Source organism: Heptranchias perlo, chromosome 12, assembly GCF_035084215.1.
Source record: "Heptranchias perlo isolate sHepPer1 chromosome 12, sHepPer1.hap1, whole genome shotgun sequence".
Taxonomy (NCBI): Eukaryota; Metazoa; Chordata; class Chondrichthyes; order Hexanchiformes; family Hexanchidae; genus Heptranchias; species Heptranchias perlo.
The window spans coordinates 65,713,250-65,736,413 of record NC_090336.1 but is presented as its reverse complement, the minus strand read 5'-3'; the positions used below and the strand labels follow the sequence as shown (position 1 = coordinate 65,736,413).

Genomic DNA, 23,164 nt, shown 5'->3' with positions numbered 1-23,164 from the left:
CATCTTCAGCTGCTTCATCAATGACCTTCCCTCCATCATAAGGTCAGAAATGGGGATGTTCGCTGATGACTGCACAGTGTTCAGTTCCATTCGCAACCCCTCAGATAATGAAGCAGTCCGAGCCTGCATGCAGCAAGACCTGGACAACATCCAGGCTTGGGCTGATAAGTGGCAAGTAACATTCGCGCCAGATAAGTGCCAGGCAATGACCATCTCTAACAAGAGAGAGTCTCACCACCTCCCCTTGACATTCAACGGCATTACCATCGCCGAATCCCCCACCATCAACATCCTGGGGGTCACGATTGACCAGAAACTTAACTGGACCAGCCATATAAATACTGTGGCTACGAGAGCAGGTCAGAGGCTGGGTATTCTGCGGCGAGTGACTCACCTCCTGACTCCCCAAAGCCTTTCCACCATCTGCAAGGCACAAGTCAGGAGTGTGATGGAATACTCTCCACTTGCCTGGATGAATGCAACTCCAACAACACTCAAGAAGCTCGACACCATCCAAGATAAAGCAGCCCGCTTGATTGGCACCCCATCCACCACCCGAAACATTCACTCCCTTCACCACCGGCGCACTGTGGCTGCAGTGTGCACCATCCACAGGATGCACTGCAGCAACTCGCCAAGGCTTCTTCGACAGCACCTCCCAAACCCGCGACCTCTACCACCAAGAAGGAGAAGGGCAGCAGGCGCATGGGAACAACACCACCTGCACATTCCCCTCCAAGTCACACACCATTCCGACTTGGAAATATATCGCCGTTCCTTCATTGTCGCTGGGTCAAAATCCTGGAACTCCCTTCCTAACAGCACTGTGGGAGAACCGTCACACACGGACTGCAGCGGTTCAAGAAGGTGGCTCACCACCACCTTCTCAAGGGCAATTAGGGATGGGCAATGGCTTGGCTTGGCTTGGCTTGGCTTGGCTTGGCTTGGCTTGGCGAACTGTCGCAAGCAACAAGGCGTTAATGTTTCAGGAGTGCCGATTGCAATTGAAAGCTGTCTCTCAAGCTGCTCCTCCCCCGAAAGAAACGAGGAGTTAATGTTTCGGAAACGCCTATTGCAATTGAAAGCTGTCTCTCAAGCTGGACGTCCAGTTATTTTGCAGTTTCAATTATATCGCTGGCTGCGTGCGTGCGTGCGGCACTCAGCCCAGGAGAAGAAAAAGATACCACTGAGCTGAGAAAGTCAGTGCAATATATATGCTTTATTCTCACTAATAATACATACACACACACATGTACAGAGACGCTGGGAACGAGCTGTTTTTCTTTTTGAATATCTCCCCACAGGGAGGTGCACCGTTCCCAGAGACACTGCAATACTGGGTCGATGCGTGGAGTGGACGGAGCAAGCCCCTATTCCATCTCCCTGTTCCAAAAATCAATTTAATATATGGTCCCCAGATAGGGGACGTATCAGATATTAAACTGATAAGAACAGATTTTTTTTTTTTTTTTTCCAAAAAATATACTTTATTCATAAAAATTTGCAGCAGTACATACAAAACAGTTGTCATATCACTTTCCAAACGTACACAATACAGATTATACAATTTGCAGGTTACGTTAAGTGCAGTACAATGAACACATTGGACATAATTACAGTTCATGACACTCGAGGGTGTCTCATTGCATCATACTCAACACAGATTATTGCTTACAGATTCATTTCTGGTCCATTTCAGATTCATTACAGGTACATTACAGCAATTTGAATTTTACATTCTGCCCGAGGGGGTTTTTCCCTGATTGCAGCCCCTCGGTTTACAATGTCGGGAAGGCTCTAAACGGTTGCCTTTCCCCACAGGGCCTTTGCGGCGGCCGCACCCATCCTCAGTGCATCCCTCAGCACGTAGTCCTGGACCTTGGAATGTGCCAGTCTGCAACACTCGGTCGAGGACAGCTCCTTGTGCTGGAAGACCAGCAAGTTTCGGGCAGACCAAAGGGCGTCTTTCACCGAGTTGATGGTCTTCCAGCAGCAGCCGATGTCCGTCTCAGTGTGCGTCCCCGGGAACAGCCCGTAAAGTGGCAGGGGGTTGGGAACCTGAGCAGGGAGAGAGAGGAAAGCGTAACAGGAAGGGACAGAAGGTATGGAGTAATAGGTAAAGTGTTAAAAAAGGAAAAAGCAGGAACTAAGCGTCACAAAACAGATTTGAAAGTTCTTTATCTGAATGCACGTAGCATTCGTAATAAAATGGACGAGTTAACGGCACAAATAACTACGTATGGGTATGATCTTGTGGCCATTACAGAAACATGGCTGCAGGGTGACAACGACTGGGAATTAAATATGCCAGGGTATTTAACAATCAGGAAGGACAGGCAGGAAGGAAGGGGAGGTGGGGTGGCTATGTTAATAAAGGAAGGAATCACTGTAATACAGAGAAATGATATTGGGACAAAGCATCAAGATAATGAAACAGTTTGGGTGGAGATAAGGAATAATAAGGGAAAAAAAACATTAGTGGGCGTAGTATATAGGCCTCCTAATAGTTGCAACTCTGCTGGAAGAAGTATTAATCAGGAGATAGTCGGGGCATGTAATAAGGGAACAGCCATAATTATGGGGGATTTTAATTATCATATTAACTGGACAAATCAAATTGGGCAGAGCAGCCTTGAGGACGAGTTCATTGAGTGCATCAGGGATGGATTTCTTGAGCAGTATGTAACTGATCCTACAAGGGGGCAGGCAACCTTGGACCTGGTCCTGTGTAATGAGTCAGGATTAATTAATAATGTCCTAGTTAAGGATCCCCTTGGAACGAGCGACCACAACATGGTTGAATTCCATATCCAATTAGAGGGTGAGAAGGTTGATTCTCAAACAAGCGTACTGAGCTTGAATAAAGGAGACTATGATGGTATGAGAGCGGAATTGATTAAAGTGGACTGGGAAAATAGATTAAAGGGTAAGACGGTACATGAGCAGTGGTGTTCATTTAGGGAGTTATTTTACAACTTTCAAAATAAATATATTCCACTGAGGAAAAAAGGGTGTAAAAGAAATGACAGCCACCCGTGGCTAAGTAAAGAAATCAAGGATAGTATCCGACTAAAAACAAGGACATATAAGGTAGCCAAACTTAGTGGGAGGATAGAAGATTGGGAATTCTTCAAAAGACAGCAAAAAGTAACTAAAGGATTGATTAAGAAAGGGAAGTTAGATTATGAAAAGAAATTAGCAAAAAATATAAAAACAGATAGCAAGAGTTTCTATAGTTATATAAAAAGAAAAAGGGTGGCTAAGGCAAACATAGGTCCCTTAGAGGATGAGACCGGGAAATTAATGGTGGGAAACATGGAGATGGCAAAAATGCTGAACAAATATTTTGTTTCAGTCTTTACAGTAGAGGACACTAAGAATATCCCAACACTGGACAAACAGGGGACTCTCGGGGGGGAGGAGCTAAATACGATTAAAATCACTCAGGAGATGGTACTCAGTAAAATAATGGGACTCAAGGCGGATAAATCCCCTGGACCTGATGGCTTCCATCCTAGGGTCTTGAGGGAAGTGGCAGTAGGGATTGTGGATGCTTTGGTGATAGTTTTCCAAAATTCCCTGGACTCAGGAGAGGTCCCGGCAGATTGGAAAACTGCTAATGTAACACCGTTATTTAAAAAGGGTAGTAGGCAGAAGGCTGGAAATTATAGGCCAGTTAGCTTAACATCTGTGGTGGGTAAAATTTTGGAGTCTATTATTAAGGAGACAGTAACGGAACATTTAGATAAGCATAATTTAATAGGACAAAGTCAGCATGGCTTCATGAAGGGGAAGTCATGTCTGACAAATTTGCTTGAGTTCTTCGAGGATATAACGTATAGGGTGGATAAAGGGGAACCAGTGGACGTAGTGTATTTAGACTTCCAGAAGGCATTCGACAAGGTGCCACATGAAAGATTATTACTTAAGATAAAAAATCACGGGATTGGGGGTAATATTCTGGCATGGGTGGAGGATTGGTTATCAAACAGGAAGCAGAGAGTTGGGATAAATGGTTCATTTTCGGACTGGCAACCAGTAACCAGTGGTGTTCCACAGGGGTCGGTGCTGGGTCCCCAACTCTTTACAATCTATATTAACGATTTGGAGGAGGGGACCGAGTGCAACATATCAAAATTTGCAGATGATACAAAGATGGGAGGGAAAGTAGAGAGTGAGGAGGACATAAAAAACCTGCAAGGGGATATAGACAGGCTGGGTGAGTGGGCGGAGATTTGGCAGATGCAATATAATATTGGAAAATGTGAGGTTATGCACTTTGGCAGGAAAAATCAGAGAGCAAGTTATTTTCTTAATGGCGAGAGACTGGAAAGTACTGCAGTACAAAGGGATCTGGGGGTCCTAGTGCAAGAAAATCAAAAAGTTGGTATGCAGGTGCAGCAGGTGATCAAGAAAGCCAACGGAATGTTGGCTTTTATTGCGAGGGGGATAGAATATAAAAACAGGGAGGTATTGCTGCAGTTATATAAGGTATTGGTGAGACCGCACCTGGAATACTGCATACAGTTTTGGTCTCCATACTTAAGAAAAGACATACTTGCTCTCGAGGCAGTACAAAGAAGGTTCACTCGGTTAATCCCGGGGATGAGGGGGCGCACATATGAGGAGAGGTTGAGTAGATTGGGACTCTACTCATTGGAGTTCAGAAGAATGAGAGGCGATCTTATTGAAACATATAAGATTGTGAGGGGTCTTGATCGGGTGGATGCAGTAAGGATGTTCCCAAAGATGGGTGAAACTAGAACTAGGGGGCATAATCTTAGAATAAGGGGCTGCTCTTTCAAAACTGAGATGAGGAGAAACTTCTTCACTCAGAGGGTGGTAGGTCTGTGGAATATGCTACCCCAGGAAGCTGTGGAAGCTACATCATTAGATAAATTTAAAACAGAAATAGACAGTTTCCTCGAAGTAAAGGGAATTAGGGGTTATGGGGAGCGGGCAGGAAATTGGACATGAAGCTGAGTTCGGATCGGTCAATGCCCTGTGGGTGGCGGAGAGGGCCCAGGGGCTATGTGGCCGGGTCCTGCTCCGACTTCTTGTGTTCTTTAGATTTGTGGTTGGGATCAGATCAGCCATGATCTTATTAAATGGCGGAGCAGGCTCGAGGGGCCGATTGGCCTACTCCTGCTCCAATTTCTTATGTTCTTATGTTCTTATGTAAACCTGTGTTACGGAACTGCTCGGGACGAACCTGGACAGATACCACTGCATCTCTCTCCAGACCTTCTTTGCAAAGGCACATTCCATAAGGAGATGGGTGACGGTCTCGTCTCCACCGCAGCCTCCTCTGGGACAGCGCGCGGTGGCGCTGAGAGCCCGGGAGTGCATGAAGGATCTGACGGGAAGGGCCCTTCTCACCACCAGCCAAGCTAGGTCTTGGTGCTTGTTTGAAAGCTCTGGCGATGAGGCGTTCTGCCAAATGACATTGACAGTCTGCTCGGGGAACCAACCGACAGGATCCACCATCTCCTTTTCCCGCAGGGTCTCGAGGACGTTACGTGCGGACCACTTGCTGATCGCCTTGTGGTCAAAGGTGTTTTCCTGCACAAACCTTTCCACGAAGGGCAGGTGGGGCGGAACGGTCCAACTGGACGGAGCGTTCCGTGGCAGCGTGGCCAGGCCCATCCTTCTCAACACCGGGGACAGGTAGAACCTCAGCACGTAGTGACACTTTGTGTTTGCGTACTGAGGGTCTATGCACAGCTTGATGCAGCCGCACACAAAGGTGGCCATCAGGATGAGGGCCACGTTGGGCACGCCTTTCCCCCCTTTCTCTGGAGATTTGTACATCGTGACCCTGCGGACACGGTCCATTTTTGATCTCCAGACAAAGTGGAAGATGGCTCGGGTGACTGTCGCGGCGCAGGAGCGAGGTATGGGCCAGACCTGCGCCACGTACAGCAACACCGAGAGCACCTCGCACCTGATGACCAGGTTCTTGCCCACGATCGAGAGGGATCGTTGATCCCACAGTCCCAGTTTCTGCTTAACCTTGGAGATACGCTCCTCCCAGTTTTTGGTGCACGCCCCGGCCCCCCCGAACCAGATCCCCAGCACCTTCAGGTAATCCGACCTGACGGTGAAGGGGACAAAGGATCGGTCGGTCCAGTTCCCAAAGAACATGGCCTCGCTCTTGCTACGATTTACCCTGGCCCCCGAGGCCAGTTCGAACTGGTCGCAGATGCTCATCAATCTGCGGACCGACAGCTGATCCGAGCAAAAGACGGCGACGTCATCCATGTACAGGGAGGCCTTGACCTGAGTGCCTCCGCTGCCTGGGATCGTCACCCCTCTTATGCCCGCATCCCTCCTGATGGACTCGGCAAAGGGTTCGATGCAACACACGAACAAGACGGAGGAGAGAGGACAGCCCTGCCTGACTCCAGATTTGATCGGAAAGCTTTCTGATTCCCACCCGTTGATTGAAACTGCGCTACTGATGTTTGTGTAGAGCAGTTGGATCCAATTGCGGATTCCCTCCCCAAACCCCATTTTGGAGAGCACGTCCATCATGTACGTGTGGGATATTCTGTCAAAGGCCTTCTCCTGGTCCAGGCTGATCAGGCAGGTGTTCACCCCCCTGTCCTGTACGTAGGCAATCGTATCCCTGAGTAGCGCCAGGCTATCAGAGATCTTCCTGCCGGGTACGGCGCAGGTCTGATCGGGGTGGATCACCACCTCCAGGGCTGACTTGACCCGATTGGCGATGACCTTGGACAGAATTTTGTAGTCCACGTTAAGTAGTGAGATGGGTCGCCAATTTTTGATTTCTTCCCTCTCCCCCTTCTGTTTGTAGATGAGGGTGATGATGCCTTTCCTCATGGAGTCTGACATGCTGCCTGCCAGAAGCATACCCCCGTACACTTCCAGCAGGTCTGGGCCTATCCAGTCCCACAGAGCCGAGTACAACTCCATCGGTAAGCCGTCGCTTCCGGGAGTCTTACTCTTCTCGAAGGATCGGACGGCCTTTGTCAGTTCGTCCAGAGTTAGCGGGTGATCCAGACTCTCCCGCTCGCTGTCGTCTAGAACCTCCGTGATAGACGACAAGAAGGAGTGGGAGGCCGCGCTGTCTGTGGGCTTCGCGTCGTACAGTCCGGCATAAAAGGATTTGCAGATCCTCAGTATGTCGGGCTGCGAGGACGTGACCGAGCCGTTCTCTTCCTTCAGGCTGCTGATCACAGAGCTCTCTCTGTGCACCTTTTGGAAGAAGAAGCGCGAGCAAGTCTCGTCCTGCTCCACGGAGCGGACTCTGGACCGGAAGATGATCTTGGAGGCCTCGGAGGCAAAGAGCGAGGCTTGCTGGTCCTTCACCTCTCTGAGTTCCTCCCCGACATCGATCCCCATCGACTGCAGCAGGAGAAGATTCTGCATGCTTTTCTGGAGTCGGGACGTTTCCCTCTGCCTCTCTCTCGCCTTCTGAACACCTTTGAGGATGAAGAACCTCTTGATGTTCGCCTTGATGGCTTCCCACCAGTGCACTGGGGAATCAAAGAGGGGCTTTACGGTTCTCCAACCTTTGTAATCCCTCGTCAGTTCCTCAATGTTTCCCGGGGTCAACAGTTTCACGTTCAGCTTCCATGTCCCCCTGCCCACTCTCTGATCGTCCTGTAGGTGACAGTCGGCCAGGAGGAGGCAGTGGTCAGAGAAGAACACCGGTGTGACCTTGGTGGATCTGACCTTGAGCTTCGGGGACACAAACAGGAAGTCTATTCTGGAACGGACGGACCCGTCTGGTCTGGACCAGGTGCATTGACGCGCCGCTCCGTCTGCAGGGTTGCTGAAGACGTCGCACAGCTTGGCGTCTTTCACCGCTTCCATCAGGAGTTTGGACGTGGCGTCCAGTTTGCTGTCGGCTCTGCCGGATCGTCCAGCCGCATCGATGATGCAGTTGAAGTCACCGCCGAGAATGACCGGCTTGGACGTCGCCAGCAGCAGTGGGAGCTGCTGGAAGACGGCCAGCCGCTCGTCCTTCAGAGCCGGGGCGTACACGTTGATCAGCCGGAGCGGAGCGTTTTTGTACATTACGTCTGCTACGAGGAGACGGCCCCCCACCACCTCCTTTACTTCGGTGATGGTGAAGTTGCCCCCCCGCAGCAGAATCCCCAGGCCGGAGGCACGGTTATCGTTGCCTCCCGACCAGATAGACGGCCCGTGGGCCCAGCGCTGCGACCGTTTCCTGTAATTGCTGAGATGCGGCAGGCCGCACTCCTGTAAGAACAGCAGGTCGCTCTTGACCTTGGCCAGGTAGTCCAAGGTCGACACACATCGCGTAGTGCTTTTAACGCTACGCACGTTAATGGATGCGACTTTCAGACCCATTTTAACAACTGTTTAAAGTCTCACCCGTCAGTCCGTTTGCTGTTTCCAGCTCTTGGCCGTGTTTCTGCATATAGGTGATCTGTGTAAAGTGTTCCACGATCCCTGAGCTGAGGTACGAGTTCTGTTCTGCCTCAGAGAGGGGGTCGTCGTTCCGCCGGGGTGACATCGGCGGCCTGGTGTCGGGTGAAGAGTCCGTGCGATCCTCGATCGGTTGGGGCTCCTCGTTGTCGCTTCTCCCGGTTTCCCGGAGCTGGTCTTCGCTCTCTGCGGTGCTGCTCCCGGTGTTTCGGAGCTGGTGTGCGCTGGGCACTACGATGCTGCCGGCTTCCCGGAGCTGGAGGGCACTGGAGGCGTTGTCGCTCCCAGTGTTCTGGAGATGGGGGCTGCCGATTGCATCGGGGTCACCTTGGGTATTTTGCCGCTTTCGGTGGGACGGCTGACCACTTCGCTCCTGTCGTCCCTCCTCGTCAGAGTCGGGGTAGTCGTTGCAGTCCGACTGCGACTCGAGTGCTCTTTTGGCCCCTGGTGTCGTGTCGGCAGGGGCTTGTTTCCTTTTCTCTGGCTTCTTCTTTTTGGTTTTTTTGACCACCAGCTGCCATCCTCCCTCTGCTGCCTCCTCGTCCATGGACTCTGTCGTCTGTTGGGGAGGCTCGGAGCTGGGTGTCGGGGTCTGGCAGTTTTCGGCTTGACCCTTTCCTCGTTCATTGTTTTCCTGGTCTAGGGGCTTCTTGAAGGAGGTCGCGGCCGGGCGCTGACTCTTGGCCTTCTTTGGGGCATCCTTGCTTGTTGCCCCCTCCTCCTCCGCTGTGTTGTTCTTGGCCGCCTGGGCGTAGCTGAGGTTGCGTTCGGGGCAGACCCTGTAGAGATGGCCTTCCAGCCCGCACAGGTTGCAGCGCTTGCTCTCCTTGCAGTCCTTAGTCTGGTGTCCTTCCTGCTTGCAGTTCTTGCAGACGGTTGCAGTGCAGGTGTTCGCCAAATGGCCGGATTTGCCGCAGGTGCGACAGACTCTGGGCTGCCCCACGTACGTGATGTATCCTCGACTTCCTCCGATGGCGAAGCTGGAGGGAGGGTGGACGATGTTGCCGTGGGCGTCCAGTCTCAACGTTGCCGTGACTTCCCTCTTGCTGGTCCAGATCCCAAACTGGTCGGTGACGTCGACGCTGTTCTGCGCCCCGTCGACGTATCTGGCGAGGAACGTCAGCACATCGGCGACCGGGACGTGTGGGTTGTCCATGTGTAGAATCAGCTTGCGATTCCTCTGCGTTGGGAGGGTGAAAAGCGGCTCCGCAGCGAGCATGGCCAGCAGTCTGACGCTCCCCTTCTCCTTGAAGACTTGAAGAAGCTTCTGGCATCCAGCGACGGTCTTGAAGGTGACGTCAAAATGTCCGCTTCGAGGGAAATCCTGGAGGCAGAAGATGTCCGTCACTTTGAATCCACAGCAGTCGAGCAGAACGCGTTTCACGAAAAGCTCCCGATCCACCGGCGAAACACATTCGAATGTCGATACCGTCACCCTGACGGTGTTTGGCACACCATGGCCGACTGCCCGGGTGCCCTTCCCTGCCATTGCAGTGTTGATTTGGTCCTTATGCAAATTTAGGGGCGGAGCCAGCACACAAACGACCAATCACAGCAAAGTCCGCACTTTGCGAGCGCACGAGGTCGCGGCCAGCGTTCCAGTCCGCTCAGATCCAAATAAGCCCGAAAAGGAACACACTTGATCTTAGCCAAAAGACCGAGAAGCGATAACCGGTAAACTCCCGCTCCTGCTCCATTCTTCCTCGGACTCTCTCGACTTCTTCAAAATGGTGTTGGGTGACTGAGCTTAGGTGTGAAGAGTGGCCGGCAAACTTTGAGCAAGAGAACATTTTTTGCCAGGACATCTAACCAAGATGAAAAGCCATCTCCGTAACACCCCCCTTCCCTTTGGCTGAGGTAACACGATCACAGCTTTTGCATTTTCGGGTGCTTAATCAACGGGCGCGCAGGATCTCAATGGAGCGCAGAATCGGTCCTGCAGCTGCCAAGTAAAGTCTGGGGTTTGCTGAGGCTGGTTCCCGGCAATAAGTCGTAGGAGACAGGCAGGGTGGCATGGGAATAGACTGCAGCAGGCGTGGCGGGCAGGGCGGGGTGCATGTGCCCAACACCACCAACCCCCATCCACCCACCCATCCTTTTCCAATAGAGGCGGCCGTGCCTGCAGTCGCACGGAAATCCAACAGGGGGCAACCTCCAGCTTAGCTGTCGAGCGGGAAACGTGGTGAGGCCTCACCCTGAAATATAGGCCAAGTCCCCATGGACAGATACGGGAAGAAAAACACAATGGTGGCTGCTTACCTTGCTGGGCAGGAGTGAAAGTGGCGTCAGCGGCGTTGGCAACATGGCGCAACGGCCGGGCGAGGAACAACGCGTAGCGAGCATCAACCTACGAAGGAAAGGAGAGCATGGTCAAGCAGCTGTAAAAAGTTTTCCTTCTTTTATAACAATATTGACTACAGTAATAACATATGGTCCAAAAAAGAAACAAAATCCCGGTCAGGGGATGATTTTCTGGTGCAGATTAATTGGCACCGTCAAGAAAATCTCTCATCCTGAGCGCAATGCTCCACCCAACCAGTGCCTTTTACTCACCTTAACACTCAGTTGGGAGCACAGTTTAATCTCACAGCTTTCAATGTGGCCATTCACAGTGCACTCTCTCCAAACACACACACTGTCTGCTTGCTTTTTTAAAGTCAGCAACGTGAAGTTATTTCGCCTCTCACTTGTGGCAGTTTAAACGTTGCCAACCGTTAACATTGTGTCTCTCGCGCTCTCTGTTTCGGGAAATGTCTGATTTGGAAACAATTAATTCTGGAACTGCAATTTTAAAACTGCAGTAATTTTTCACGCAACAACTGGAGTTAAATGCTTCAGGTCAGGAGACCAAGTCTGTGGAAGGTGGCACGTCCCAATACACAGGCTTGCAGCTTCCTGAAAAGTGACCTGAGACTGACGTCTTTCCCTCCAAGGTAAAACTGCAAGAGGGAAAAGGAAGAAAGGGAGTGGCACTCATCCAGACCAGGAGAAAACAAACAACACCCCAGTTGCAATATATCAGCATTCTGAGTAATAATCCAGGCTCCAAAAATCTGTTCAGCATTTTTAATATCTGGGCGCACCGTTCCCAGAGACAGTGCAAGAGCAACACAGGAGGCACGTTCAAATGCACCAGCAGCCCAAACAAATAATCCAGCAACTAATCTGTAACTCATGCATGATCCCTTTAAATACCGCTGGTGGCGGGGGATGTGGGGGGTCTTTCATGCCCTTTAAGTTATGTTCAGCTGTGCGAGGTTGAGACAGTGCTTTGGATGGAGTGTGGAGTTCCAAAATAGAAGCAGTCCCTTTAAATCAGTGTCGTACAAATGAGTTACTGCCCCCGGGGTGCAATCGGAAAAACCGAGGCCAGTACCAATCAGAGGTGTGACGTGACGCTCTACGAAGGGAACAGGCTTATCCTAGCTGCTAGAAAAGTGAAAACTATCCATACTGTAAAAAAGTCTGTCACACAAAACTTTTGACTTGAAATACAAAGTAGCGAGCTTACCTGAGCGTGTGTCACAGCCTTTGCCCTCTGACCCCTTTATCTCTCCCAGCTGGTATCCTTTTTTTTGCCCTTTCAGTGTTACGTCCTGGTTTCTTGTGCTTACTGTAGCTTCCAGACTCCTCCTGGCAATACGCTTGGCCGGCCTCTACTTGTGAGTGCTCTGTGACAGATCAGCGCTCTGTATTCTTTCTGCCATCAGTCGTGGTTTCTAAAGGAGAAACATTTAACTCGTTCAATCATCTCTTGCCTGCGTAAAATCCAGGTAGAACCTAAAATGCTGCTGTTTCATCCGCTCCCAGCACTGTGTGTCTTGTCTTTTCCTCAGTTTGGGTGTGAGTGGGTATTGTTGTCTCCAGCCCTCCTGCTGACACAGACAGGTTTCAGGTACAGAGATGGGCCAACACCATGACCCCTCCCCCGACTCCAGCCCATTAAACAAAAGCAGACATCAGGCCCATTAACCGAGCAGAAATAAATGGTCAGAGAACTAAATCTGGCTTCACAATGGGCCACAAAAAAATCTTAAGGGGGGCAGACAGATCAGAGCAGGAGGGAGTTTACAAATTATAATTTCTTGGCTTTTGGTTAAGATCAAATGTAACATTCTTAACAAATTACCATGTGATGTCCCCAATCTGGGGGCAAAATATTAAATTTTGCAACACAGAGATGGAATAAGGACTTGCTCCACCATTGCAGGGGCTGCAGGAAAGTTTCACTCTCCCCCCGCCCTCCTTCAGGGGAAACCTCGAAGTAACAGATCGACTATTGAATTCTTAGACCGAGATGCCTTTGAGTAGCTCACAATTATGGAGTCACTCACACCCTCTCTTCTCTCTCCAGCTCCTTCTTTGCTCGTGATCATTAATTAAGCATTTTTTCAATGTCAATTTATATTTTATTTCATAAAATTTACGGATACACACAGTTCAATGTAAAAAGAGAAATGAAATTTCAAGCAATACAGTTCAAACCAATACAACAATAACAACTTGCATTTATATTGGGCCTTTAATGGAGTGAAACTTCCCAAGGTGCTTCACAGGAGCGATTATCAAACAAAATTTGACACTGGGACACATAAGGAGATATTAGGACAGGTAACCAAAAGCTTGGTCAAAGTGGTAGGTTTTAAGGAGTGTTTTAGAGGAGGCGAGAGAGGTAGAGAGGCAGAGAGGTTTAGGGAGGGAATTCCAGAGCTTAGGGCCGAGGCAACTGAAGGCACGGTCACCAATGATGACATTTGGCCGAACGTCTTGTCGCCAGAACTGACCAACAGGGCCCGGGATGTTGCCTGAATGGCAGTGAGAATGGGAGGGGAGAGATTAAGGGAGGAAATGAGGGCAGTGAACTCAGAGGAGAGAGAGCATGATGAGTTGAGATGGACGTTGAAATCATCAAGGATGAGAAGTCGCTCGGTGCAGAGGCTGAGGGAGGAAATCAGTGAAGATATCTCAGTGAGAAACTTTGTGTGGGACTTGGGTGGGCGGTAGAGAATGAGGATTTTAAAGGAGAGGCAATTAAATGCAGATCGTACACACTACGATCCCGTTATTACAATTGAAGTCACAATCCAAATCTTCTAATACATTCTGTACAATACAAGGTGGGGTGGCCTTCCACGGTGCCTTTCCCCGTAGAGCTTTTGCGTAGGTCGCACCTCGCCTCAGTGCGTCCCGCAGCACGTACTCCTGGATCTTGGAATGTGCCACTCGGCAACACTCAATCCTGGACAGCTCCTTCAGCTGGAAGACCAGCAGGTCTCGGGTGGACCAAAGGGCCTTCTTCACCGACATGATGGTCTTCCAGCAGCAGTTGATATCTGCCTCTGTGTGCGTCCCGGGGATCAGCCCGTAGAGCACAGCGTCCTGTGTTATCGGACTGTTTGGGATGAACCGGGACATAGAGAACAGAGAAACATAGAAAATAGGAGCAAGAGTCGGCCATTCAAAATGATCATGGCTGATCGTCTAACTCAGTACCCTGTTCCTGCTTTTTCCCCATCTCCCTTGATCCCTTTAGCATGAAGAAATATATCTATCTCCTTCTTGAATACATCCAATGACTTGGCCTCCACTGCCTTCTGTGGCAGAGAATTCCACAGGTTCACCACACTCTGAGTGAAGAAATGTCTCCTCCTCTCGGTTCTAAATGGCATACCCCGTATCCTGAGACTGTGACCCCTGGTTCTGGACTCCCCAGCCATCGGGAACATCCTCCCTGCACCTAATATTTGGTCCCCAGAGAGGGGACGTATCAGATATTAAACTGATAAGAACAGAAACTACACTTGATCTGAGCCAAAAGGCCGAGAAGCGATAACCGGTAAACTCCCGCTCCTGCTCCATTCTTCCTCGGACTCTCTCTACTTCTTCAAAATGGTGTTGGGTGACTGAGCTTAGGTGTGAAGAGTGGCCGGCAGACTTTGAGCAAGAGAACATTTTTTGCCAGGACATCTAACCAAGATGAAAAGCCATCTCCGTAACACCCCCCTTCCCTTTGGCTGAGGTAACACGATCACAGCTTTTGCATTTTCGGGTGCTTAATCAACGGGCGCGCAGGATCTCAATGGAGCGCAGAATCGGTCCTGCAGCTGCCAAGTAAAGTCTGGGGTTTGCTAAGGCTGGTTCCCGGCAATAAGTCGTAGGAGACAGGCAGGGTGGCATGGGAATAGACTGCAGCAGGCGTGGCGGGGAGGGCGGGGTGCATGTGCCCAACACCACCAACCCCCACCCACCCACCCACCCACCCATCCACCCACCCATCCTTTTCCAATAGAGGCGGCCGTGCCTGCAGTCGCACGGAAATCCAACAGGGGGCAACCTCCAGCTTAGCTGTCGAGCGGGAAACGTGGTGAGGCCTCACCCTGAAATATAGGCCAAGTCCCCATGGACAGATACGGGAAGAAAAACACAATGGTGGCTGCTTACCTTGCTGAGCAGGAGTGAAAGTGGCTTCAGCGGCGTTGGCAACATGGCGCACCGGCCGGGCGAGGAACAACGCGTAGCGAGCAACAACCTACGAAGGAAAGGAGAGCATGGTCAAGCAGCTGTAAAAAGTTTTCCTTCTTTTATAACAATATTGACTACAGTAATAACATATGGTCCAAAAAAGAAACAAAATCTGCTTTTTGTTTTTTGAATCTCCCCGAAGGGAGCTGCACCGATCCTGGAAGCACTGCTATACCAGGTCGATGCGCGGAGTGGACGGAGCAAGCTCTTGTTCCATCTCTCTGTTCCAAAAATCAATTTATCATTCGGTCCCGAAGCCGAGAAGCGATAACCTCCTGAATCGACGTTTGCCATTTGACTGAGTGTGAAAAGACTGAGTGTCAAAGTGGAAATGGCAACTCAAGCCCTCTGCTGGTGACACTGCTGCTACTGTAGGGAGCCATGTGTTCAGCCTCATGTATCTGTTTCCAGGGGATTGATGGCAATGCCCCTGGTGGTCCAGTGGTTAGGATGTAACATTTATAAATCCTTGTTGAGACCTGGGTTCGAATCCTGGTCAGGGGATGATTTTCAGGTGCAGATTAATTGGCACCATCAAGAAAATCTCTCATCCTGAGCGCAATGCTCCACCCAAACCAGTGCCTTTTACTCACCTTAACACTCAGTTGGGAGCACAGTTTAATCTCACAGCTTTCAATGTGGCCATTCACAGTGCACTCTCTCCAAACACACACACTGTCTGCTTGCTTTTTTAAAGTCAGCAACGTGAAGTTATTTCGCCTCTCACTTGTGGCAGTTTAAACGTTGCCAACCGTTAACATTGTGTCTCTCTCGCGCTCTCTGTTTCGGGAAATGTCTGATTTGGAAACAATTAATTCTGGAACTGCAATTTTAAAACTGCAGTAATTTTTCACACAACAACTGGAGTTAAATGCTTCAGGTCAGGAGACCAAGTCTGTGGAAAGTGGCATGTCCCAATACACAGGCTTGCAGCTTCCTGAAAAGTGACCTGAGACTGACGTCTTTCCCTCCAAGGTAAAACTGCAAGAGGGAAAAGGAAGAAAGGGAGTGGCACTCATCCAGAACAGGAGAAAACAAACAACACCCCAGTTGCAATATATCAGCATTCTGAGTCATAATACAGGCTCCAAAAATCTGTTCAGCATTTTTAATATCTGGGCGCACCGTTCCCAGAGACAGTGCAAGAGCAACACAGGAGGCACGTTCAAATGCACCAGCAGCCCAAACAAATAATCCAGCAACTAATCTGTAACTCCTGCATGATCCCTTTAAATACCGCTGGTGGCGGGGGATGTGGGGGGTCTTTCATTCCCTTTAAGTTATGTTCAGCTGTGCGAGGTTGAGACAGTGCTTTGGATGGAGTGTGGAGTTCCAAAATAGAAGCAGTCCCTTTAAATCAGTGTCGTACAAATGAGTTACTGCCCCCGGGGTGCAATCGGAAAAACCGAGGCCAGTACCAATCAGAGGTGTGACGTGACGCTCTACGAAGGGAACAGGCTTATCCGAGCTGCTAGAAAAGTGAAAACTATCCATACTGTAAAAAAGTCTGTCACAAAACTTTTGATATGAACTACAAAATAGTGAGCTTACCTGAGCGTGTGTCACAGCCTTTGCCCTCTGACCCCTTTATCTCTCCCAGCTGGTCTCCTTTTTTTTGCCCTTTCAGCGTTACGTCCTGGTTTCTTGTGCTTACTGTAGCTTCCAGACTCCTCCTGGCAATACGCTTGGCCGGCCTCTACTTGTGAGTGCTCTGTGACAGATCAGCGCTCTGTATTCTTTCTGCCATCAGTCGTGGTTTCTCAAGGAGAAACATTTAACTCGTTCAATCATCTCTTGCCTGCGTAAAATCCAGGTAGAACCTAAAATGCTGCTGTTTCATCCGCTCCCAGCACTGTGTGTCTTGTCTTTTCCTCAGTTTGAGTGTGAGTGGGTATTGTTGTCTCCAGCCCTCCTGCTGACACAGACAGGTTTCAGGTACAGAGATGGGCCAACACCATGACCCCTCCTCCGACTCCAGCCCATTAAACAAAAGCAGACATCAGGCCCATTAACTGAGCAGAAATAAATGGTCAGAGAACTAAATCTGGCTTCACAATGGGCCACAAAAAAATCTTAAGAAGGGGGGCAGACAGATCAGAGCAGGAGGGAGTTTACAAATTATAATTTCTTGGCTTTTGGTTAAGATCAAGTGTAACATTCTTAACAAATTACCATGTGATGTCCCCTATCTGGGGGCCAAATATTAAATTTTGCAACAGAGAGATGGAATAAGGACTTGCTCCACCATTGCAGGGGCTGCAGGAAAGTTTCACTCTCCCCCCGCCCTCCTTCAGGGGAAACCTCGAAGTAACAGATCGACTATTGAATTCTTAGACCGAGATGCCTTTGAGTAGCTCACAATTATGGAGTCACTCACACCCTCTCTTCTCTCTCCAGCTCCTTCTTTGCTCGTGATCAATAATTAAGCATTTTTTCAATGTCAATTTATATTTTATTTCATAAAATTTACGGATACATACAGTTCAATGTAAAAAGAGAAATGAAATTTCAAGCAACACAGTTCAAACCAATACAACAATAACAACTTGCATTTATATTGGGCCTTTAATGGAGTGAAACTTCCCAAGGTGCTTCACAGGAGCGATTATCAAACAAAATTTGACACCAAGGCACAGAAGGAAGTATATGGACAGGTGACCAAAAGCTTTGTCAAAGTGGTAGGTTTTAAGGAGTGTTTTAAAGGAGGCGAGAGAGGTAGAGAGGCAGAGAGGTTTAGGGAGGGAATTCCAGAGCTTAGGGCCGAGGCAACTGAAGGCACGGTCACCAATGATGACATTTGGCCGAACGTCTTGACGCCAGAACTGACCAAAAGGCCCCGGGATGTAGTCTGGATGGTTGCAAGCAGGGGAGGGGAGTTTATATGGAGGGAGAGATTAAGGGAGGAAAGGAGGGCAGTGAGATCAGAGGAGAGACGGCATGATCAGTTGAGATGGATGTTGAAATGATCGAGGATGAGAAGTTGCTCGGTGCAGAGGCTGAGGGAGGAAAGCAGTGAAGATATCTCGGTGGGAAACTTGGTGTGGGACTTGGGTGGGCGGTAGAGAATGAGGATTTTAAAGGAGAGGCAATTAAATGCAGATCGTACACACTACGATCCTGTTATTACAATTGAAGTCACAGTACATATCTCCTAATACATTCTGTACATTACAAGGTGGGATGACTTTACATGGCGGCCTTTCCCCATAGAGCCTTTGCATAGGTCACACCTCACTTCAGTGCGTCCCACAGCATGTACTCCTGGACCTTGGGGTGTGCCACTCGGCAACACCCGGTCGTGGACAGCTCCTTCAGCTGGAAGACCAGAGGGTTTCGGGCGGACCAAAGGGCCTCCTTCACCGACTCGATGGTCTTCCAGCAGCAGTTGATATCTGTCTGGTTGTCTGGTTGTGGTTGTGTATCCCGGGGAACAGCCCGTAGAGCACAGCGTCCTGTGTTATCGAACTCTTTGGGATGAATCGGGACATCTACCAAAGCATCTCTCTCCACACCTTCTGCGTGAAGTGGCAGTCCATCAGGAGGTGGATGATGGTCTCGTCCCCGCCGCAGCCCCGAGGGCAGCTCGTGGTGATGCTGAGGTTCTGTGTGTATTGGAAGGACCGCACTGTGAGGGACATTCTCACCACCATCCAGGGTATATCCTGGTGCCTGTTGGTCAGTTCCCATGACGAGACTTCCTGCCAAATAGCATCGACCGTCTGGTCGGGGAACTGCCTGACCGGATCCACCCTCTCCTTTCCCTGCAGGTCCCCCAGAAGGTTCTGTGATCATAATTAAACTCATGGATAAGGAAGTGAAAGCCTTTCACTCTCCCTTCCCTACAATTGTGACCCCTCATTCACTTTAACAGCAACTGGTATTAACTTTTATTAAATTCATGCACTTTTTTAACATGCACCATTTAAATAATATTATTTTTGTGTTATATATTCACTTGCTCAATTTATTATAATTTACTTCATATTTTATTCTAACTGGGCCATTCGTCACTTCCCTCCAGCGTCACTGGTTCACTAATTAAAATATTTCGATAAGGGTCCTCCGCTTGTTGTCGGACACCTTTCGGAGATTGGGCTGCCCCAACACCTGACTCGCCGCACAATAAACTCACTCAGCAATTTGTGGCACGAACAGGCAGGAAGGACCCTTCAGCAGTGCTATTTAAAGCATTAATACACTGCATACAGGTTCGTTTCTGGTTTGTCATTTCAGGCTGCTGGTTAACTTCTGGGCATTTTTGGCCTGTTTTCTTACTCTGAAACCGAACTCCGACTGCTGTTTTGCTGGTGCTGGACTGTTTTTCGCTTCCTTCACAATAGTTAAACTGCAGTCATGGGTGGTCTGGTAGGGCTGTCCTTGGGGCTGGAGGGCGATGGGGAGCAGCAAGGAAGACAGGAGAGAGCAGGAGCAGCTCACTGGATACGGAGGTGAAGGGCACTGTAGAGGAGGCCATACCCACGGTGGGTCTTCAAGGAGCACTTCTCCGACCTCAACTTCTGTGAGGAGCAATATCTGAGGCGCCTTCGCTTCACAAAGGAGGCTGTCACCGAGCTCTGTCACCTGCTGCAACCACAACTCGAGCCTCGCACCAGGGCATGGCCAACACTGCCTGTGGCTGTCAAGGTCACCGCGGCCTTTAACTGTAAAACCACGGGCTCCTTCCAGGCTGCAGCTGGTGACATCAGCGGCGTCTCACAATTTGCAGTTCATCGGTGTATCAGGGAGATCACCGAGGCTCTACACCAGGAGGAACACCCACATAACTTTCCCATGACAGAGCAAAGCAGGATGAAAGAGCACTGAGCTTCGCCCACATTGCAGGCTTCCCCATGGTCCAAGGTGCCATAGACTACACCTCCATTGCCTCATGTGCTCCCCTTAACCAGCCTGGCATCTTTATCAATCGAAAGTGATTCCACCCCCTCAACGTCCAGCTGGTTTGTGACCACAGGCAACGAGCGCATCATTCAGGCCTGTGCCCGGTTTCCTGGCAGCAGTCATGACTCATTCATCTTGCACCAGTCCTCTGTGCCACCTTTATTCCAGCCAGGCTGTCAGGTTACAGGCTACTGGGCGCAAGTGTTGTCCCCTTCAGACTTGGCTCATGACTCCTATGAAGAACCAGGGAACAGCTGCAAAGCTGGCATACAACAATGGCCATGCCACCACCAGAAAGGTCATCGAGTAGATAATTGGCGAGGTCAAGTAATGCTTCCGCTGCCTGGAACGTTCTGGAGAAGTTTTTCAGTGCAGCCCTGACTGGGTGTCCATATTTGTGGGCATCTGCTGTACGTTCCATAACTTGGCCATCATGAGGCACAAACCCTAACGACCACCTGGGCAGCAAGAGGTGCAGGGGGAGGAGGAAGAGGAGCACGAGGAGGAGGAAGAGCAGGAGCGGCATCGACCACCAGTGCCCCTCGACAGCAGAGCTCTCAGAGAGCAGCTAATTGAAGAGTGCTTCACTTGAACCAGCCCGAATACTCTCAGCTCAATTCAATCTGTATCCAATAGTTAACAGGAATAATTAAGATCGTGTCATTGTCCAACATCCACTGACGATTTCCAGCAGAGCTCACTGGATCGTGATCAGGAGCAGGAACCAAGGCTGATATTCCCACTCTCTATCCCTGGGTCACTGGATAGTGATCAGGAGCAGGAACCCTGCCTGATATTCCAGCTCTCTATCCCTGGGTCACTGGATAGTGATCAGGAGCAGGAACCCTGCCTGATATTCCCGCTCTCTATTCCTGGGTCACTGATTATTGATCAGGAGCAGGAACCAAGGCTGATATTCCCACTCTCTATCCCTGGGTCACTGGATAGTGATCAGGAGCAGGAACCAAGGCTGATATTACCGCTCTCTATCCCTGGGTTACTGATTATTGATCAGGAGCAGGAACCAAGGCTGATATTCCCGCTCTCAATCGCTGGGTCACTGGATAGTGATCAGGAGCAGGAACCAAGGCTGATATTCCCGCTCTCTATCCCTGGGTCACTGGATAGTGATCAGGAGCAGGAACCAAGGCTGATATTCCCACTCTCTATCCCTGGGTGACTGGACAGTGATCAGGAGCAGGAACCAAGGCTGATATTCCCACTCTCTATCCCTGGGTCACTGGATAGTGATCAGGAGCAGGAACCAAGGCTGATATTCCCACTCTCTATCCCTGGGTCACTGGACAGTGATCAGGAGCAGGAACCAAGGCTGATATTCCCACTCTCTATACCTGGGTCACTGGATAGTGATCAGGAGCAGGAACCAAGGCTGATATTCCCACTCTCTATCCCTGGGTCACTGGATAGTGATCAGGAGCAGGAACCAAGGCTGATATTCCCGCTCTCTATCCCTGGGTCACTGGATAGTGATCAGGAGCAGGAACCAAGGCTGATATTCCCGCTCTCTATCCCTGGGTCACTGGATAGTGATCAGGAGCAGGAACCAAGGCTGATATTCCACTCTCTATCCCTGGGTCACTGGATAGTGATCAGGAGCAGGAACCAAGGCTGATATTCCCACTCTCTATCCCTGGGTCACTGGATAGTGATCAGGAGCAGGAACCAAGGCTGATATTCCCGCTCTCTATCCCTGGGTCACTGGATAGTGATCAGGAGCAGGAACCAAGGCTGATATTCCCGCTCTCTATCCCTGGGTCACTGGATAGTGATCAGGAGCAGGAACCAAGGCTGATATTCCCGCTCTCTATCCCTGGGTCACAGGATAGTGATCAGGAGCAGGAACCCTGCCTGATATTCCCGCTCTCTATCCCTGGGTCAATGGTTAGTGATCAGGAGCAGGAACCAAGGCTGATATTCCCACTCTCGATCCCTGGGTCACTGGATCGTGATCAGGAGCAGGAACCAAGGCTGATATTCCCAATCTCGATCCCTGGGTCACTGGATCGTGATCAGGAGCAGGAACCAAGGCTGATATTCCCACTCTCTATCCCTGGGTCACTGGATAGTGATCAGGAGCAGGAACCCTGCCTGATATTCCAGCTCTCTATCCCTGGGTCACTGGATAGTGATCAGGAGCAGGAACCCTGCCTGATATTCCCGCTCTCTATTCCTGGGTCACTGATTATTGATCAGGAGCAGGAACCAAGGCTGATATTCCCACTCTCTATCCCTGGGTCACTGGATAGTGATCAGGAGCAGGAACCAAGGCTGATATTACCGCTCTCTATCCCTGGGTTAATGATTATTGATCAGGTGCAGGAACCAAGGCTGATATTCCCGCTCTCTATCCCTGGGTCACTGGATAGTGATCAGGGGCAGGAACCAAGGCTAATATTCCCGCTCTCTATCCCTGGGTCACTGGATAGTGATCAGGAGCAGGAACCAAGGCTGATATTCCCGCTCTGTATCCCTGGGTCACTGGATAGTGATCAGGAGCAGGAGCCAAGACTGATATTCCCACTCACGATCCCTGGGTCATTGGATAGTGATCAGGAGCAGGAACCAAGGCTGATATTCCCGCTCTCTATCCCTGGGTCACTGGATAGTGATCAGGAGCAGGCACCCTGCCTGATATTCCCACTGTCTATCCCTGGGTCACTGGATGGTGATCAGGAGCAGGAACCAAGGCTGATATTCCCGCTCTCGATCCCTGGGTCACTGGATAGTGATCAGGAGCAGGAACCAAGGCTGATATTCCCACTCTCGATCCCAAGGTCACTGGATAGTGATCAGGAGCAGGAACCCTGCCTGATATTCCCACTCTCTCTCCCTGAGTCACCGGATGGTGATCAGGAGCAGGAACCAAGGCTGATATTCCCACTCTCTTTGCCTGGGTCACTGATTATTGATCAGGAGCAGGAACCAAGGCTGATATTCCCACTCTCTATTCCTGGGTCACTGGAAAGTGATCAGGAGCAGGAACCAAGGCTGATATTCCCGCTCTCTATCCCTGGGTCACTGGATAGTGATCAGGAGCAGGAACCCTGCCTGATATTCCCGCTCTCTATCCCTGGGTCAATGGTTAGTGATCAGGAGCAGGAACCAAGGCTGATATTCCCACTCTCGATCCCTGGGTCACTGGATCGTGATCAGGAGCAGGAACCAAGGCTGATATTCCCAATCTCGATCCCTGGGTCACTGGATCGTGATCAGGAGCAGGAACCAAGGCTGATATTCCCACTCTCTATCCCTGGGTCACTGGATAGTGATCAGGAGCAGGAACCCTGCCTGATATTCCAGCTCT

The 23,164-nt window shown here is 50.2% G+C and overlaps 1 non-coding gene and 5 pseudogenes across 1 annotated transcript; 3 read left to right on the top strand and 3 right to left on the bottom strand.

Annotated features, from left to right (window-relative positions):
* Window positions 1–1,303: 1,303 nt before the first annotated feature.
* On the bottom strand, window positions 1,304–1,484 carry LOC137328293 (U2 spliceosomal RNA; annotated as a pseudogene).
* An 11,011-nt stretch (window positions 1,485–12,495) lies between these two features.
* On the top strand, window positions 12,496–12,668 carry LOC137330618 (U2 spliceosomal RNA; annotated as a pseudogene).
* Window positions 12,669–14,137: 1,469 nt separating this feature from the next.
* On the bottom strand, window positions 14,138–14,249 carry LOC137328915 (U2 spliceosomal RNA; annotated as a pseudogene).
* An 832-nt stretch (window positions 14,250–15,081) lies between these two features.
* Window positions 15,082–15,209, bottom strand: LOC137330447 (U2 spliceosomal RNA; annotated as a pseudogene).
* A 158-nt stretch (window positions 15,210–15,367) lies between these two features.
* On the top strand, window positions 15,368–15,444 carry trnai-uau (transfer RNA isoleucine (anticodon UAU)). The gene is given in 2 exon segments: window positions 15,368–15,404; window positions 15,410–15,444. It is a non-coding gene; the product is annotated as a tRNA-Ile (tRNA).
* Window positions 15,445–17,060: 1,616 nt separating this feature from the next.
* LOC137330538 (U2 spliceosomal RNA) lies at window positions 17,061–17,233 on the top strand (annotated as a pseudogene).
* The last annotated feature ends 5,931 nt before the right edge of the window (window positions 17,234–23,164 follow it).